The 19,806-nt window shown below is 37.6% G+C and overlaps 1 long non-coding RNA gene and 1 other non-coding gene across 3 annotated transcripts; both read left to right on the plus strand.

Annotated features, from left to right (window-relative positions):
• The first annotated feature begins 290 nt into the window (after positions 1–290).
• On the plus strand, positions 291–409 carry LOC146384281 (5S ribosomal RNA). The gene has a single exon (XR_014800923.1). It is a non-coding gene; the product is annotated as a 5S ribosomal RNA (ribosomal RNA).
• A 13,724-nt stretch (positions 410–14,133) lies between these two features.
• On the plus strand, positions 14,134–17,651 carry LOC146384282 (uncharacterized). Of its 2 annotated transcripts, XR_014800849.1 has the most exons (4): positions 14,134–15,429; positions 16,314–16,362; positions 16,531–16,594; positions 16,996–17,651. It is a non-coding gene; the product is annotated as an uncharacterized LOC146384282 (long non-coding RNA). The 2 variants fall into 2 exon arrangements; XR_014800848.1 differs by having other exon boundaries at positions 15,128–16,362.
• Positions 17,652–19,806: the final 2,155 nt, after the last annotated feature.

Genomic DNA, 19,806 nt, shown 5'->3' on the forward strand with positions numbered 1-19,806 from the left:
TAATGATCATTGATATACACAGACGTACCTTCATAAAAACGCATTAGGAGATGTCACAAATCGTCCTAACACACTGTGTGCTCTCTGTCACTTTAACACTGTGCTGTAATAAACTAACAAGTGTTATTATTGAGATGTTACTGCGGGAAAAGCATTATTGTAGCTCAATGTTGAAGCTGCAGTTTATAACGAAGGATTGCATGTTTTCGCTGTAAAACACGAAAGCGTATATCAAACGGTGTGTGTGACATTTGCCACCCACAAAACGCGTTTTATATGCAATTGCTCTTGCTTACGGCCATACCACCCTGAACACGCCCGATCTCGTTTGATCTCGGAAGCTAAGCAGGGTCGGGCCTGGTCAGTACTTGGATGGGAGACCGCCTGGGAATACCAGGTGCTGTAAGCTTTTTCGCTTCTACACACAAACTGCAGAGGGCGCTGATGCTCACTCAGTGGCGACAGCATTGGTTTTTGCTTTGAAAAAATACAAATGACAGTTTAAACACTGAAACTAATTTGAGGTGCTTTAGCTCATTCTCTAGTACAGGTTTGCCTTGTGAGTCCTACACAAAGAGCACTTCCACAGACGCTGTAAGGTCCAATTCTTCCTGCGTTATATCAGTATCGCTGTACATGCACAGAGCACCAGTACATGTTTTTATGCACATGAACTCGATAATTAACAACTAAAAATACATTTATATTTGTACAGTCAGTGGGGGACTGGTAGAGAAGTGTTTATTTCTCAATCCCACTGTGAGCCTGTCTGCTGCAGGACCGGTGTCTGTCAGACCAGCTTTCAACTCTGCACTCAACAGTTACCTCGTTTCATATAACTCATGCAATGTGAAAGCCCTTTTTTTCTGCCAGCTGCAACTGCTACATCCTCAGATTGGCACCACTAAACAGGATACATCTCTAAATTAGAAAAGGATGATGATTGAGCGAGTGTACAGTGACAACAATAAACCTAGCACAGCCGTTTTCATAAAGCTAAAAACTAAACTTCTCTTTTGAACAGGAAGTTGTTACTTTGGTGCCATTACATTGTTTTTTAAAAGTATGGACAAAATAGTTTTATTTTATACTATCAAGCAATAAAGAGCTCATTGTTTAACAAAAATAGTTTTATATCTCCATGTAAGAGCGCAGGATCTCAGTACATTAATTTTTCTATGACTGAATTATTCATATATACATGTGTGTGTTTTAAGGACTTGGATAATCGATAAATGGACAAAGAATAAACCAGACAATGAAACAATGATCTTTTATGAGTGTTTATTTTTAAACCAGCCAAAATGATTAAATTAGAAACTAAATATAACAGCTGCTGGCTATGCTTCTAATTTCTGGTTGATATTGTAGTATTCTTTTAGGCTGGACGTCCAAATTGGGTGAGACGACTTTAGGTTTGAATGGGAATTTAATTTGAGTACATTTGATTTATGTAGCACAATTTTACAATAATAATTGTTAAATATAATAAATAAAAGACCTTAAAAATAATAGAGACAAAACCCCAACAATTAAATAATCCCCTATGAGCAAGCACTTGGGGATGGTGGGATGGAAAAAAAACCCTTTTAAGAAATGTTCGGCAGAATGAGGCTCAAGGATGAGCAACTGGTTGGGGATGACAGAAAAGACAAAATAAGAAAAAAATCAAGAGCATACGAGGACAAGACAAAACACATGATGGGAGGAAGAGGACCAACGTTACTGACACGCAGTAGTGATGTATTAACACACTGAGAGTAAAAGACAGAAGTGCTCAGTGCATGATGGGAAGTTAATCAGCAGTTGTAGCCTATAACAGCATAACTAAAGGATGGGACAGGGTCAGCTGATCCAGCTGTAGCTATAAGACTGATCAAAAAGGAAAGTTATGAGTTTAATGTTAAAAGACGAGAGCATTTCTGGTTAAACAGGACAGGGACAGGAAAGCTGAAGGCTCAGCCTCCCATTAGACTCATTAGACCTCACCAGAGTGAACAACTTTCTCTGCAGCAACACAACTCATAACTTTTATTCACACCCTGTCCTGATGCTTCTATTTCATCTGCTATAAACAATAATCATACACTATTATTGCAATCTATACTACAGCTCAAAAGTCTGTAGAGAATTAGAAATGTCTTATTTACTGTCAACAGTGAAAATCGTTTTGATGTTTTACTAAATTAATCAGAAGCGTAAAGAAATATAAATAATTAATGGTAACATTTATCATAAATCACAAATGAGATTGTGGCGTGGGTGTGGTCTCTGGCCAGCTGCAGAGGAGGGGTGACGCAGTGAGCTCCCGGGGTGGCGCAGGGGCGGGGTGAACAGGTGTGCTGGGATCTGACAGTGATTGTGTCTCTTTATATGTTGGCAGTGACAGTCGGAGGAGGAGAGCGGACGTGACAGCAGAGAGAGAGAGCGGGAGTGTCTGTGTCCCTGTACAAAACCACAGTATTAAATAAAAGTTCTGCTGTTGTCAAATTCGCTCCAGCTTATGTTTCTTGGGTCCAACGTTACAGAGATTTAGTGGAATATCTACTAAGTGTTGTTGAGACAACGTCGGTCTCTCCGATTCTTTTTTGTCTTGGTAGAGATCACGCAGAGATGTTTCCAAATTTCACACAATCCTTTTATTACCCATTTTCCTTACAGATGCATCTGGAAATCAGCACACTGCATCCTGTGCAGTCCTACTCTAAAGGTTGATCTGAAGGGTTTCACACAACAATTACAGTTATAGTCTCTGGTCTCCAGTTTCTACAGTGAATCCCCCACAATGGAAAAACACTGGTAAAGTGGCCTGGGGTGCTGACACCCTGACCCCCATCTCCTTTTAAGGTAATGTACATTGGCAATTGTCTGCCCCTCACCCTCAGTAAATCTTGCTACTGTCCTGTGTTTGGGGGTTAACTGCCCCACTTCCCTGCACCTCAGTTCTTTGTTCCCATCCCAGGACTATTTTCTATTTTGTAATCTTAAATCCTATCAACAACAAAATCATACTACGACACACACTAATAAACTACTTTCACTATGACCTCAATACCTAATACACAGTCCATTATTTCTACAGTGTACTGTTATGAAAACAACAGAATGATGATGAGACACTGTGGTAAAGTCTTACAGGTATATTTGCAGATAGTTATCAATACAGGATAAACACTATGGGCTCCAGGAGACGGGGCAGAGGTAGGGAAGGTTGTCTGGAGGCACACTCAGACACTGTCACAGAAGGTCGCGGAGATCCGTAATGCTGAAACATCTGCACAGAAACAGCCAGTGAGCAAAGGCAAGAACTGATGGAAAATGTGACATGACTGTGGCATGATACGTTACCTTGGTACTGCAATGATGTGGTTGTTTAGAAGCCAACATGAAGACCTCGTGAGGAACAGGTGAGTAATCAGCTGATTGTTCACAAGTGACTGAGGGACGGGAAGGTGGAGGAGCATCCCCTAAAAAAGACAAGCACACGGACAACAACACAGGCATACACCGAAAGAGGAGAGAGAGAAAGAAGCAGGCCAGAAAAAGAGGGATAGGGAACCATGACATCTACAGAGGCCCATTTTTATTTGGTACATCGTGTCACCAGATGTCAGTTTGTGATGTTACATCCAAACTTGTCAGTCAAGAAACCTTTTTCCAAACATATCAGCACAAACCAAAATGATTGTGTGGATTAAAAACAGTAAATTATCGAGGTTTGTAATGGATCATCCCATTTTCTGTTTGTAATCTGATTAAATCAAATGTGTTCCATGTGTCCATACAGCAGTGATTGTTACTAAAATTTGGTCCATGTATAACTGTGTAGACATTTCCTAATGCATCATGGGTGATTTAACATAAATGATTCATTAAACACACATCTGTGAAAACATCACTGGTAAACTTTGCGTAATATTATGTTAAAGCAAATATAATTTTACAAGAATGTTTGAATCTGACCACAAACTTTTGAGCAGTAGTGTGTGTTGTATGCATGTGTCTGTCTGTATCTGATCGGGATTTTGTCATCACTGTCAACAAAACGCTCAATTTTTTAGCTGTGTCCATCATCAAAATTGAGTTGGAGTGTTTTAACTCTGATGGCAATCTCTCCCTAACAAGTCCACTTTATTGCGTGCTCATTTTTTCCTATTAGTGGCTCATACGTATATAATTAGGAAACATGCATTAAGTGGACTAATTTCTCACGCTTATCAGTGGCTCATGGTTGCTTAAGGCCTATGTCTGTACTTGACCACAGAGGCAGAGCATCATTCAACCTGCCAGCTGCCTATCTTGGGAGCTTTTCAAGGATGACAGACTCCACTTTCTCTGCAGCAAGACAGCTCATAACTTTTTTACAGTGTCTCCCTGTCCTCATACTTCTATATATTCTTCTGTAATAGATAACTATACACTATCATTGCAATCAATCTACACTACAGCTCAAAAGTTTGAAGTCAATTTTCCCCTGGTTTATAACCATGTGATCGGTCCACACAAGAGTGATTGTTACTAAAAATGAGCCCATGTATAACTGTGTTGACATTTCCTAACGCATCATGGTTGATTTAACATAAATGATTCATTAAACACACATCTGTGTAAACATTACTGATAAATTTCATGTAATATTATGTTAAAGTAAATGTAAATTATTAGTTAAAAATACGACAGTTTGAATCTGACAACAAACCTTTGAGCAGTAGTGTGTGTTGTATGCATGTGTCTGTCTGTATCTGATACGGATTTTGTCATCAGTGTCAACAAAACGCTCATTTTTTAGCTGTGTCTATCATCAAAAATTTAGTTGGAGTGTTTTAACTCTGATGGCAATCTCTCCCTAACAAGTCCACTTTATTGCGTGCTCATTTTCTCTTATTAGTGGCTCATAGGAGTCTAAGTAATGAACTGTATGCATGTTTCCTAATCTGTCACGCTTATCAGTGGCTCATGGTTGCTTAAGGCCTATGTCTGTACTTGACCACAGAGGCAGAGCATCATTCAACCTGCCAGCTGCCTATCTTGGGAGCTTTTCAAGGATGACAGACTCCACTTTCTCTGCAGCTAGACAGCTCATAACTTTTTTACAGTGTCTCCCTGTCCTCATACTTCTATATATTCTTCTGTAATAGATAACTATACACTATCATTGCAATCAATCTACACTACAGCTCAAAAGTTTGAAGTCAATTTTCACCTGGTTTATAACCATGTGATCTGTCCACACAAGAGTGATTGTTACTAAAAATGAGCCCATGTATAAGTGTGTAGACATTTCCTAATGCATCATGGGTGATTTAACATAAATGATTCATTAAAAACACATCTGTGAAAACATTACTGATAAATTTCATGTAATATTATGTTAAAGTAAATGTAAATTATTAATTAAAAGACGACTGTTTCAATCTGACCACAAACTTTTGAGCAGTAGTGTGTGTTGTATGCATGTGTCTGTCTGTATCTGATCAGGATTTTGTCATCAGTGTCAACAAAACGCTCATTTTTTTAGCTGTGTCTGTCATCAAAAATTGAGTTGGAGTGTTTTAACTCTGATGGCAATCTCTCCCTAACAAGTCCACTTTATTGCGTGCTCATTTTCTCTTATTAGTGGCTCATAGGAGTCTAAGTAATGAACTGTATGCATGTTTCCTAATCTGTCACGCTTATCAGTGGCTCATGGTTGCTTAAGGCCTATGTCTGTACTTGACCACAGAGGCAGAGCATCATTCAACCTGCCAGCTGCCTATCTTGGGAGCTTTTCAAGGATGACAGACTCCACTTTCTCTGCAGCAAGACAGCTCATAACTTTTTTACAGTGTCTCCCTGTCCTCATACTTCTATATATTCTTCTGTAATAGATAACCATACACTATCATTGCAATCAATCTACACTACAGCTCAAAAGTTTGAAGTCAATTTTCCCCTGGTTTATAACCATGTGATCGGTCCACACAGCAGTGATGGTTACTAAAAATTGGCCCATGTATAAGTGTGTAGACATTTCCTAATGCATCATGGGTGATTTAACATAAATGATTCATTAAACACACATCTGTGAAAACATTTCTGATAAATTTCATGTAATATTATGTTAAAGTAAATGTAAATTATTAATTAAAAGACAACTGTTTGAAACTGACCACAAACTTTTGAGCAGCAGTGTGTGTTGTATGCATGTGTCTGTCTGTATCTGATCAGGATTTTGTCATCAGTGTCAACAAAACGCTCAATTTTTTTAGCTGTGTCTGTCATCAAAATTGAGTTGGAGTGTTTTAACTCTGATGGCAATCTCTCCCTAACAAGTCCACTTTATTGCGTGCTCATTTTCTCCTATTAGTGGCTCATAGGAGTCTAAGTAATGAACTGTATGCATGTTTCCTAATCTGTCACGCTTATCAGTGGCTCATGGTTGCTTAAGGCCTATGTCTGTACTTGACCACAGAGGCAGAGCATCATTCAACCTGCCAGCTGCCAATTAGGGAGCTTTTCAAGGATGACAGACTCCACTTTCTCTGCAGCAAGACAGCTCATAATTTTTTTACAGTGTCTCCCTGTCCTCATACTTCTATATATTCTTCTGTAATAGATAACTATACACTATCATTGCAATCAATCTACACTACAGCTCAAAAGTTTGAAGTCAATTTTCCCCTGGTTTATAACCATGTGATCGGTCCACACAAGAGTGATTGTTACTAAAAATGAGCCCATGTATAAGTGTGTAGACATTTCCTAATGCATCATGGGTGATTTAACATAAATGATTCATTAAACACACATCTGTGAAAACATTACTGATAAATTTCATGTAATATTATGTTAAAGTAAATGTAAATTATTAATTAAAAGACGACTGTTTCAATCTGACCACAAACTTTTGAGCAGTAGTGTGTGTTGTATGCATGTGTCTGTCTGTATCTGATCAGGATTTTGTCATCAGTGTCAACCAAACGCTCAATTTTTTTTAGCCGCGTCTGTCGTCAAAATTGAGTTGGAGTGTTTTAACTCTGATGGCAATCTCTCCCTAACAAGTCCACTTTATTGCGTGCTCATTTTCTCCTATTAGTGGCTCATAGGAGTCTAAGTAATGAACTGTATGCATGTTTCCTAATCTGTCACGCTTATCAGTGGCTCATGGTTGCTTAAGGCCTATGTCTGTAATTGACCACAGAGGCAGAGCATCATTCCACCTGCCAGCTGCCTATCTTTGGAGCTTTTCAAGGATGACAGACTCCACTTTCTCTGCAGCAAGACAGCTCATAACTTTTTTACAGTGTCTCCCTGTCCTCATACTTCTATATATTCCTCTGTAATAGATAACTATACTCTATCATTGCAATCTACACTACAGCTCAAAAGTTTGAAGTCAGTTTTCACCTGGTATATAACCATGTGATCTGTCCACACAAGAGCAATTGTTGCTAAAAATGAGTCCATGTATAACTGTGTAGACATTTCCTAATGCATCATGGGTGATTTAACATAAATGATTCATTAAACACACATCTGTGAAAACATTACTGGTAAGCTTTGTGTAATATTATGTTAAAGTAAATGTAAGTTATTAATTAAAAGACGACTGTTTCAATCTGACCACAAACTTTTGAGCAGTAGTGTGTGTTGTATGCATGTGTCTGTCTGTATCTGATCAGGATTTTGTCATCAGTGTCAACAAAACGCTCATTTTTTTAGCCGCGTCTGTCGTCAAAAATTTAGTTGGAGTGTTTTAACTCTGATGGCAATCTCTCCCTAACAAGTCCACTTTATTGCGTGCTCATTTTCTCCTATTAGTGGCTCATAGGAGTCTAACTAATGAACTGTATGCATGTTTCCTAATCTGTCACGCTTATCAGTGGCTCATGGTTGCTTAAGGCCTATGTCTGTACTTGACCACAGAGGCAGAGCATCATTCAACCTGCCAGCTGCCAATTAGGGAGCTTTTCAAGGATGACAGACTCCACTTTCTCTGCAGCAAGACAGCTCATAACTTTTTTACAGTGTCTCCCTGTCCTCATACTTCTATATATTCTTCTGTAATAGATAACTATACACTATCATTGCAATCAATCTACACTACAGCTCAAAAGTTTGAAGTCAATTTTCCCCTGGTTTATAACCATGTGATCGGTCCACACAAGAGTGATTGTTACTAAAAATGAGCCCATGTATAAGTGTGTAGACATTTCCTAATGCATCATGAGTGATTTAACATAAATGATTCATTAAAAACACATCTGTGTAAACATTACTGATAAATTTCATGTAATATTATGTTAAAGTAAATGTAAATTATTAATTAAAAGACGACTGTTTCAATCTGACCACAAACTTTTGAGCAGTAGTGTGTGTTGTATGCATGTGTCTGTCTGTATCTGATCAGGATTTTGTCATCAGTGTCAACCAAATGCTCAATTTTTTTTAGCCGCGTCTGTCGTCAAAATTGAGTTGGAGTGTTTTAACTCTGATGGCAATCTCTCCCTAACAAGTCCACTTTATTGCGTGCTCATTTTCTCCTATTAGTGGCTCATAGGAGTCTAAGTAATGAACTGTATGCATGTTTCCTAATCTGTCACGCTTATCAGTGGCTCATGGTTGCTTAAGGCCTATGTCTGTACTTGACCACAGAGGCAGAGTATCATTCAACCTGCCAGCTGCCTATCTTGGGAGCTTTTCAAGGATGACAGACTCCACTTTCTCTGCAGCAAGACAGCTCATAACTTTTTTACAGTGTCTCCCTGTCCTCATACTTCTATATATTCCTCTGTAATAGATAACTATACTCTATCATTGCAATCTACACTACAGGTCAAAAGTTTGAAGTCAATTTTCCCCTGGTTTATAACCATATGATCGGTCCACACAAGAGTGATTGTTACTAAAAATGAGCCCATGTATAAGTGTGTAGACATTTCCTAATGCATCATGGGTGATTTAACATAAATGATTCATTAAACACACATCTGTGTAAACATTACTGATAAATTTCATGTAATATTATGTTAAAGTAAATGTAAATTATTAATTAAAAGACGACTGTTTCAATCTGACCACAAACTTTTGAGCAGTAGTGTGTGTTGTATGCATGTGTCTGTCTGTATCTGATCAGGATTTTGTCATCAGTGTCAAGAAAACGCTCAATTTTTTTTATCCGCGTCTGTCGTCAAAATTGAGTTGGAGTGTTTTAACTCTGATGGCAATCTCTCCCTAACAAGTCCACTTTATTGCGTGCTCATTTTTTCCTATTAGTGGCTCATACGTATATAATTAGGAAACATGCATTAAGTGGACTAATTTCTCATGCTTATCAGTGGCTCATGGTTGCTTAAGGCCTATGTCTGTACTTGACCACAGAGGCAGAGCATCATTCAACCTGCCAGCTGCCTATCTTGGGAGCTTTTCAAGGATGACAGACTCCACTTTCTCTGCAGCAAGACAGCTCATAACTTTTTACAGTGTCTCCCTGTCCTCATACTTCTATATATTCTTCTGTAATAGATAACTATACACTATCATTGCAATCAATCTACACTACAGCTCAAAAGTTTGAAGTCAATTTTCCCCTGGTTTATAACCATGTGATCGGTCCACACAGCAGTGATGGTTACTAAAAATTGGCCCATGTATAAGTGTGTAGACATTTCCTAATGCATCATGGGTGATTTAACATAAATGATTCATTAAACACACATCTGTGTAAACATTACTGATAAAATTCATGTAATATTATGTTAAAGTAAATGTAAATTATTAGTTAAAAATACGACAGTTTGAATCTGACAACAAACTTTTGAGCAGTAGTGTGTGTTGTATGCATGTGTCTGTCTGTATCTGATACGGATTTTGTCATCAGTGTCAACAAAACGCTCATTTTTTAGCTGTGTCTATCATCAAAAATGTAGTTGGAGTGTTTTAACTCTGATGGCAATCTCTCCCTAACAAGTCCACTTTATTGCGTGCTCATTTTCTCCTATTAGTGGCTCATACGTATATAATTAGGAAACATGCATTAAGTGGACTAATTTCTCACGCTTATCAGTGGCTCATGGTTGCTTAAGGCCTATGTCTGTACTTGACCACAGAGGCAGAGCATCATTCAACCTGCCAGCTGCCTATCTTGGGAGCTTTTCAAGGATGACAGACTCCACTTTCTCTGCAGCAAGACAGCTCATAACTTTTTTACAGTTTCTCCCTATCCTCATACTTCTATATATTCCTCTGTAATAGATAACTATACACTATCATTGCAATCTACACTACAGGTCAAAAGTTTGAAGTCATTTTTCACCTGGTTTATAACCATGTGATCTGTCCACACAAGAGTGATTGTTACTAAAAATAAGCCCAAGTATTAGTGTGTAGACATTTCCTAATGCATCATGGGTGATTTAACAGAAATGATTCATTAAACACACATCTGTGTAAACATTACTGATAAATTTCATGTAATATTATGTTAAAGTAAATGTAAATTATTAATTAAAAGACGACTGTTTCAATCTGACCACAAACTTTTGAGCAGCAGTGTGTGTTGTATGCATGTGTCTGTCTGTATCTGACCAGGATTTTGTCATCAGTGTCAACAAAACGCTCATTTTTTTAGCCGCGTCTGTCGTCAAAAATTTAGTTGGAGTGTTTTAACTCTGATGGCAATCTCTCCCTAACAAGTCCACTTTATTGCGTGCTCATTTTCTCTTATTAGTGGCTCATAGGAGTCTAAGTAATGAACTGTATGCATGTTTCCTAATCTGTCACGCTTATCAGTGGCTCATGGTTGCTTAAGGCCTATGTCTGTACTTGACCACAGAGGCAGAGCATCATTCAACCTGCCAGCTGCCTATCTTGGGAGCTTTTCAAGGATGACAGACTCCACTTTCTCTGCAGCAAGACAGCTCATAACTTTTTTACAGTGTCTCCCTGTCCTCATACTTCTATATATTCCTCTGTAATAGATAACTATACTCTATCATTGCAATCAATCTACACTACAGCTCAAAAGTTTGAAGTCAATTTTCCCCTGGTTTATAACCATGTGATCGGTCCACACAGCAGTGATGGTTACTAAAAATTGGCCCATGTATAAGTGTGTAGACATTTCCTAATGCATCATGGGTGATTTAACATAAATGATTCATTAAACACACATCTGTGAAAACATTTCTGATAAATTTCATGTAATATTATGTTAAAGTAAATGTAAATTATTAATTAAAAGACAACTGTTTGAAACTGACCACAAACTTTTGAGCAGTAGTGTGTGTTGTATGCATGTGTCTGTCTGTATCTGATCAGGATTTTGTCATCAGTGTCAACAAAACGCTCAATTTTTTTAGCTGTGTCTGTCATCAAAATTGAGTTGGAGTGTTTTAACTCTGATGGCAATCTCTCCCTAACAAGTCCACTTTATTGCGTGCTCATTTTCTCCTATTAGTGGCTCATAGGAGTCTAACTAATGAACTGTATGCATGTTTCCTAATCTGTCACGCTTATCAGTGGCTCATGGTTGCTTAAGGCCTATGTCTGTACTTGACCACAGAGGCAGAGCATCATTCAACCTGCCAGCTGCCAATTAGGGAGCTTTTCAAGGATGACAGACTCCACTTTCTCTGCAGCAAGACAGCTCATAATTTTTTTACAGTGTCTCCCTGTCCTCATACTTCTATATATTCTTCTGTAATAGATAACTATACACTATCATTGCAATCAATCTACACTACAGCTCAAAAGTTTGAAGTCAATTTTCCCCTGGTTTATAACCATGTGATCGGTCCACACAAGAGTGATTGTTACTAAAAATGAGCCCATGTATAAGTGTGTAGACATTTCCTAATGCATCATGGGTGATTTAACATAAATGATTCATTAAACACACATCTGTGAAAACATTACTGATAAATTTCATGTAATATTATGTTAAAGTAAATGTAAATTATTAATTAAAAGACGACTGTTTCAATCTGACCACAAACTTTTGAGCAGTAGTGTGTGTTGTATGCATGTGTCTGTCTGTATCTGATCAGGATTTTGTCATCAGTGTCAACCAAACGCTCAATTTTTTTTTAGCCGCGTCTGTCGTCAAAATTGAGTTTGAGTGTTTTAACTCTGATGGCAATCTCTCCCTAACAAGTCCACTTTATTGCGTGCTCATTTTCTCCTATTAGTGGCTCATAGGAGTCTAAGTAATGAACTGTATGCATGTTTCCTAATCTGTCACGCTTATCAGTGGCTCATGGTTGCTTAAGGCCTATGTCTGTACTTGACCACAGAGGCAGAGCATCATTCCACCTGCCAGCTGCCTATCTTTGGAGCTTTTCAAGGATGACAGACTCCACTTTCTCTGCAGCAAGACAGCTCATAACTTTTTTACAGTGTCTCCCTGTCCTCATACTTCTATATATTCCTCTGTAATAGATAACTATACTCTATCATTGCAATCTACACTACAGCTCAAAAGTTTGAAGTCAGTTTTCACCTGGTATATAACCATGTGATCTGTCCACACAAGAGCAATTGTTGCTAAAAATGAGTCCATGTATAACTGTGTAGACATTTCCTAATGCATCATGGGTGATTTAACATAAATGATTCATTAAACACACATCTGTGAAAACATTACTGGTAAGCTTTGTGTAATATTATGTTAAAGTAAATGTAAGTTATTAATTAAAAGACGACTGTTTCAATCTGACCACAAACTTTTGAGCAGTAGTGTGTGTTGTATGCATGTGTCTGTCTGTATCTGATCAGGATTTTGTCATCAGTGTCAACAAAACGCTCATTTTTTTAGCCGCGTCTGTCGTCAAAATTGAGTTGGAGTGTTTTAACTCTGATGGCAATCTCTCCCTAACAAGTCCACTTTATTGCGTGCTCATTTTCTCCTATTAGTGGCTCATAGGAGTCTAACTAATGAACTGTATGCATGTTTCCTAATCTGTCACGCTTATCAGTGGCTCATGGTTGCTTAAGGCCTATGTCTGTACTTGACCACAGAGGCAGAGCATCATTCAACCTGCCAGCTGCCAATTAGGGAGCTTTTCAAGTTTGACAGACTCCACTTTCTCTGCAGCAAGACAGCCCATAACTTTTTTACAGTGTCTCCCTGTCCTCATACTTCTATATATTCTTCTGTAATAGATAACTATACACTATCATTGCAATCTACACTACAGCTCAAAAGTTTGAAGTCATTTTTCACCTGGTTTATAACCATGTGATCTGTCCACACAAGAGTGATTGTTACTAAAAATGAGCCCATGTATTAGTGTGTAGACATTTCCTGATGCATCATGGTTGATTTAACATAAATGATTCATTAAACACACATCTGTGAAAACATTACTGGTAAGCTTTGTGTAATATTATGTTAAAGTAAATGTAAATTATTAATTAAAAGACAACTGTTTCAATCTGACCACAAACTTTTGAGCAGCAGTGTGTGTTGTATGCATGTGTCTGTCTGTATCTGATCAGGATTTTGTCATCAGTGTCAACAAAACGCTCATTTTTTTTTAGCTGTGTCTGTCATCAAAATTGAGTTCATGGCAAACTCTCTCTAACATGTTGACTTTATTGCGTGCTCATCAATCTACTCTACAGCTCAAAAAAGTTTGAAGTCAGTTAGAAACGTCTTTTTTTCTTAAAAAACCAAGATTCGCTTTTAGATTTTGCAAATTAATTGGGAATGTAAATAAATATTATTCCTTAAAACTTGCATAGATCACCAATTATGAATGATGACTGATTAAATATTAACTGTTGTATGGATTACAACAATAATAGCGAGTGTGTAGATTATATTACCTTTCCTCAGTTTATCACATTAAATCTCAGTTTACTAGTGACCCAGCATTTTTCTAAGTACAGAAGCGCTAACCAACATCATTTTTTCAAGTAATATAAAAATCATCTTTATATTTTACCTTTTTAAACATCCCATTTTTCTTTCTAATGTCATTAAAACAAGTTTGAATAACAGTAGTCAGACCTCCAGATCTTTTAAGCTTTCAGTTTTTTTCTCAGTGTCACACATGGATTCGTTTTCGTCTCTTTCAATAAGAAAGTCAAATCTTCAAACCCTAAAGCAATCTTTGCTTCTTTCAATCATTCCAATATTTTTCATCTCCTGTTATATAATTGCAGTTAACCAGGGCTTAGCTACTCTGATCTACAGCAATTTTGGGGGTGTGGATACCTATTTTCTTTTTTTCACAGGTGCAGAGCCTTTTTCTACAAAATTACGAATAAACTGCATTTTTTAAAAGTACCTTTAACATAAATGTAGACTGACAAGTAACTCAACCTTTAACACAGTGATCAGTAGAGAAGAAAGAAAATAACCCATTTCAAAATTTCTAGTTCAGATCAAAATTATTGTTCTGATTAAGGAAACAGTAAATCTGGCCACATTATTGTCCCGATCCTCCAATTTTCCCTTTCCAATGTGACTAAATAAAATTCAACTTTTTTTTTAAATAAAAGCAGTTGCACACCCAGGTATTTCTTACAGTAAGAATCCTCCAACAACCTTTCAAAAGAAAATTTTTTGTCTTTCCTCAATTTTGAGACCAACTGAACCCACAAACCTGAAGCTGCAGACCCCAAACTAACCAAATTTAATGTTTCCTTAATCAGCACAGTCATTTTTAAGTCTTTATGTGTTATGTTTACTCACAGTTTTGATGCTTGCTTCTTCGACTTGATCCACGATTAGCTCTGCACCATCGCTCTGCTGTTTTCTCTCTCCTCATGCTTCTCCTTCATGCGTCCTGTCCTCAGATATAATCCAACCTGCCTCCTTGTTTCCTCCTTGACTTGTATTCGCAAAATTTCCAGTTAAATTAAGAGTAATCCAGAAAAGTTTTCCTGCTTCAAAAGCTCTTCCAGTTGCCTGTCTTCTTGTCCTCCTTCAAATGTGCATTTTATGTATTTGTATTTATTTGACTTCATATTGCCATGACAACATAACACAGAGCATCATGGTAGATTAAAGCAGGTGGTTCTGTCCTCTACAGAAATGCTGGTGTTCCATAGTGATGTAAAAGTACGCTGTAAAATGTAATATTGTGTTTAATTAAAAATATTAAATAGGCTGAACTCAGTTTTTTTTATCAATTTGTTATTAGAACTCGATTTAAATAAGTTACCAGTACATTTTATGCAAAAACGCTGATAAACTCAATTTATTTGAGTTGTCTTAACTTAGAAAAACTAAGTAAGATGGAAGTTTTTCTTCTCAGTGCGGAAGGATGAAAGATGTGTTTTGAAAATGCCACGTCACTACCGTCCTCCTCCCTAGCACGGATCAGTCCGCATGTTCATGGTGCCAGCATTTTTTAAGGAATATGTTGAGCAAACCTAGAAAAGCGTCAGCTCAAGAGATTATTGTTGTCATTGCTGTGGATCTTTACCTGATACACTGACTTGGTGAGTAAATGTTTACTCTTATTCAAACTGATTTTGTGGCTTCTCTTAGTTTAGCACCAGGTTTATAATCGTGCTAGCTAGTTAGTGTTAGCCTAGCGTTGCTGCTGCGGCTGGGCTCATGTTACTTAAAAATTAACACCACAGCCTTAAAAACCTTAAATAAAAATATGTCTGTGAAATTTTCTGTTGATTGTTTGAAATAAAAAAGTGAGATAAGAGCCCAGACAAAATTCTTCGGGGGGGTGAAAACAATAAGCCAGGAGTTAGCTGTGCTCGCGGACTGTTATCAAGCCTTGACCTCCCGGTCAGCTATCGCGCTGGTGGATAACAGAGCTCTACGAAAACGTGGAGGCACTTTTGCAAATATGTGATATTTTGATAAATTAAGTAGATATTTCAGCATTACACAGCTACATTCTCCGCTGAAAATATCTTAAAAGGTTATGTTGTGACCCAGAAAGGGTAATCTGGGGAAAAGGAGGATCGCATATGTCGGCCATGGTTGTAGGAGCCTGTGCGTACTTGTAAGCGCGGCAATGGCGGAGGAGCGCGGCTAAAAAACTTATTACTTTTTCTGGGTCACAAAATCAACTTCTAAGATATTTTCAGGCGAGAATGTAGCTGTCGAAAGTTCAAATATCTGCTCGATTTATCAAGACATCACATATTTGCAAAAATGCCCCGACGTTTTCCGAGACGTCCATTTTTTTCATGCTTTGTGGCACCTTGAACATCTGTGGCATCTATTAATGTCAAATCTAGCCTTTATTTAACAACATAAGCAAACTCTATGTTACAATGATTGCACAGCCATTAAGGATCAAATCGGTTTCTGAAAAATGTTGTGTTTTTTCTCCCTCTGCTTGCTTCTTACTGTCTTTGAGGCTCGGGACCAGCACTCCTGCTGTTGGACAGAAAGACATCAACTCAGTGGTAAGTATTTTGGTTTTCCAATATATTAGCAACTGTCAGTGACATTTATATTAATCAGGCTGAACTTTAATCATACTTTAGATCAGCCTGTTTTACTTATTGTTTTATTTGTTTTTTGGTTTGGGGAACTTGTTTCTTTACTGATCTTTTCCTGTCTTCTGTTATTAGACTTGAGATATGACTGCACTAGGCTGTTGCTGGTGACTCCAGTTAATTCTACAAGACATGCTGTGTAAGTAAACAAACAACAACAGTTTGGTCTGCATTTCTTGAAAGATCACATCCCCCAAACTTAGTTTAGAGGGTCTACACTGTATATAGTGAAGTCTGCAAGTTTTCTAACAGCAAAATTTGTTTTGTGCCCAAATCATTTTGCACATCATTAGAATGAAAGTTATTGGCCATGTTTGCATAGCCCTTTTTAAAATGATGCTTTCATGACATTATTGTGTGTCGGGTGGGGGTCAGGGCTATCCAGACTGACAATTGGGACATTGAATGTCACTTCTCCGGTGGGGAGGGAGCCTGAGATTGTCTAAATTGGAGTCTGTTTTATACCAAATGCAGAAAAAAATGTTTTAAGAAAGCAATTCAGCAGTTCATGTTCCAAAAAATATGATTGTTTGCTTGCAGGACACCAGGAGAGATGAGTCCTCCGTCACAGATGGTGTGGTCAGTGAAGATGGTCGCCTGCAGGTTCAAGCTCATTGCATCTCCAACCCACATCCACTGCCACTGTACTTAAGGGAAGTTAAAGACTTTCTTCTGCACCTACATTTGGATCACCTCCATCCATGATAGTCATTCAGGCAGTAATGCCTGGACTGGAAACAAGCCATCCTTAAAATATTACAACATTCCAGCTCCTGTGTTGGAATGCAAAACAAATGTGTTGTTTAAATTAGAGACTGCATTTGTGACAGAACAACAAATATTTTATTTTGATTATATAAGTAATGTAAGTACAAAACAAAGTTGTGGTAGGCCTAAACTTATTTTCAGAATAACTAAATCTGAGACTTTGTTTCATTGTAAGATTATAACAATGATGGCAATATAATTGTTTGTTGTTCAGCAGAACAGTGTCCAGTATGTTGGCTGTTATACTTTGTTGTGTTTGAAAATAAAAGTTGGTCTGATTTTAACATCCTTACAAAAAGTGTTGTTAATTATTTTTAATCATATTCAGGTTACCACAAATTGTTTTTTCATTTAGTTGAACTTGAAATGTTTGTCAGTAGGTAAACAATTAGTATTGTACAGTCAGAAATATCAAGTTATTCTTAATACTGCAGACTTGCAATATTAGTCATCTTAAGTAAGCTTTACTTAGTTTTCTTTTTTTTTTGAGGCAACGAGTTTCCTTAATTTTTTTGAGTTCTGGGAACTAACAAGGCTGTACAGTGTACTCAAAATGAGTAAGTTGCCCTAACTTGGTCATCTTACGTAAACTTGATCCAATTTTTATGAGTTCTGGGAACAAATGAGCTTGTACAGAGTACTCAAAATAGTTGTCCTAATTTAGTCATTTTTAGCTAAGCTTTACTCAGTTTTTTTGAGGCAACGAGTTTCCTCAATTTTTTTTGAGTTCTGGGAACTAATTAGATTTTACAGTGTATGTTAATAATCTTTAAACAGACACTCACTGATCCTGTAAGAGCAGGAATTTAACTACAAACCCTCATAGTTCCCATCAGTATCATTCATTCTGCTCTGCCTCAATGGTCACAGTGGCTAGTTTAAGTACGTTTGCCCCATAGAAATCCACTGATGTTCAGTGAGTCCCTTTGATACATATTTAGACCTTCATAATTTTCAGGGTGCATGAGTGTTATATCTCAATCTCATCCTAAACATTTTACCAACATGTAAAAGGCATACGTCCACAAGATTTTGATTTGTTTAATTTTAATTGAAACTTGTTTTATTCTGAATAAATGTGTGAGATGGCCCTCAGGCCTCTAAATCCACATCCAGGTTTGGGTGACTTCTTGGATTAGGGGAGTATTATTTAGAGCAATGTTTGTCACTTTGGTTAATTGCTAAACTCAGGCCGTTTTTGTTCAGTCTTTTTCTAACTGAACTTTCACATTTAACATGCTAACTGAAGCCTGTAGAGTCTGAGCTGTAGCTCTTTTATTTTCTGTATTGTACAGTCTGACTTAGGGGTGAATTTGCTGGGATTGGTGACTGCGTTGCATGTTTTGAATAATCTTCTTCAGAGTAGACTTTTGGTGTAAGATGATAGTGAATGAAGAAAACTATAAAAAGCTGCTGTGGTTTTAATTTTCCAAGAGAGGTAATGCACATAATGCAGAGACGAGCGCACGGGGGATATCCAAATTCTAGGAAGGCAGCCTGCTGCTGTACACAGGCGGATTCTTCTCAGTCAGAGTTCTTAACAACTTGACTGTTTTCTCCAACCACACAAAGAGTGCTGTTTCCATTCTGGGAAGTCTACTCATTGGTGTAGGTAGTTCTTCAAATTACCTATATATGAGCAGCTGTATTAGCTTTGACTTAATATATGTTAAATAGTATACTTTCCTGTTTTAATATTTATGATGGCTCAAACCTTACAAATTATAACTCATCACCACTTGTGTGAACTACAAGGGTGTCATCTTTTTTCTTTTCAATCCATTAAGTACCATTAAGTAACATTTTACACACTGAGCAAGAAAGGAAGTAAGCTCTTCATGGTGACCCCAGAAATTTTAATGTATCACTTTCTAGCATACACTTGACATTGCTCTACATTTTACAGTGCAGTATAAGAGTCCCGCCACAAGGAGACACTAAAGGATTTCAAATCAACAGTTTCTGCTTCCAAAGCTGCGCCAACAGTCACCACCGATGATCGTACTTATATAACATAGACTGTGGATGCATGTTTGAGTTGATACATCACTTAAAGCCACCACTATTCAAGCATCACATTATAGGGGTTGAAAAAAAATGCAGTCTTTTATTGTAGAAGTGCTGGACTCAACGTGGTGGTGGTGTGATTGTGATAGATAGATATATAGATATATCATCTGCCCATTAGGTTTCTTTTTGATACACAACATTTTCATCCCTGGGTACTAACGTTTTTTGTTGTTGTTGACAGTTCTCAGGAGGGACCTAAAAGAAATAAGGTGTCAGTTATGAAAACTTCACTGGACATGGAAAGCGCAGCGTATATAAGCTACTTATAGAACAACATGATTTATGGGAGGTAGGGTAACAGGGGTGTCAAACATAGGGCCCAGGGGACAGACGCGACCCACAAAAGGGTCTAATTTGTCTCATTGGATGGCTCAGCATGTGACAACTACAGTGAAGTAATTAATAAATCTATGCTGCAATCCCAGGTTTGCTGATCCAAGCATTTATATAAAACACAGGAGTCTAAAAATCTGGGGAGTTCAAAGTCTTTTTAGAAAGACTATTTGGGCTGTT

The sequence above is a fragment of the Perissodus microlepis genome, chromosome 7 (assembly GCF_051167445.1).
Source record: "Perissodus microlepis isolate ML-2025 ecotype Zambia chromosome 7, ASM5116744v1, whole genome shotgun sequence".
Taxonomy (NCBI): Eukaryota; Metazoa; Chordata; class Actinopteri; order Cichliformes; family Cichlidae; genus Perissodus; species Perissodus microlepis.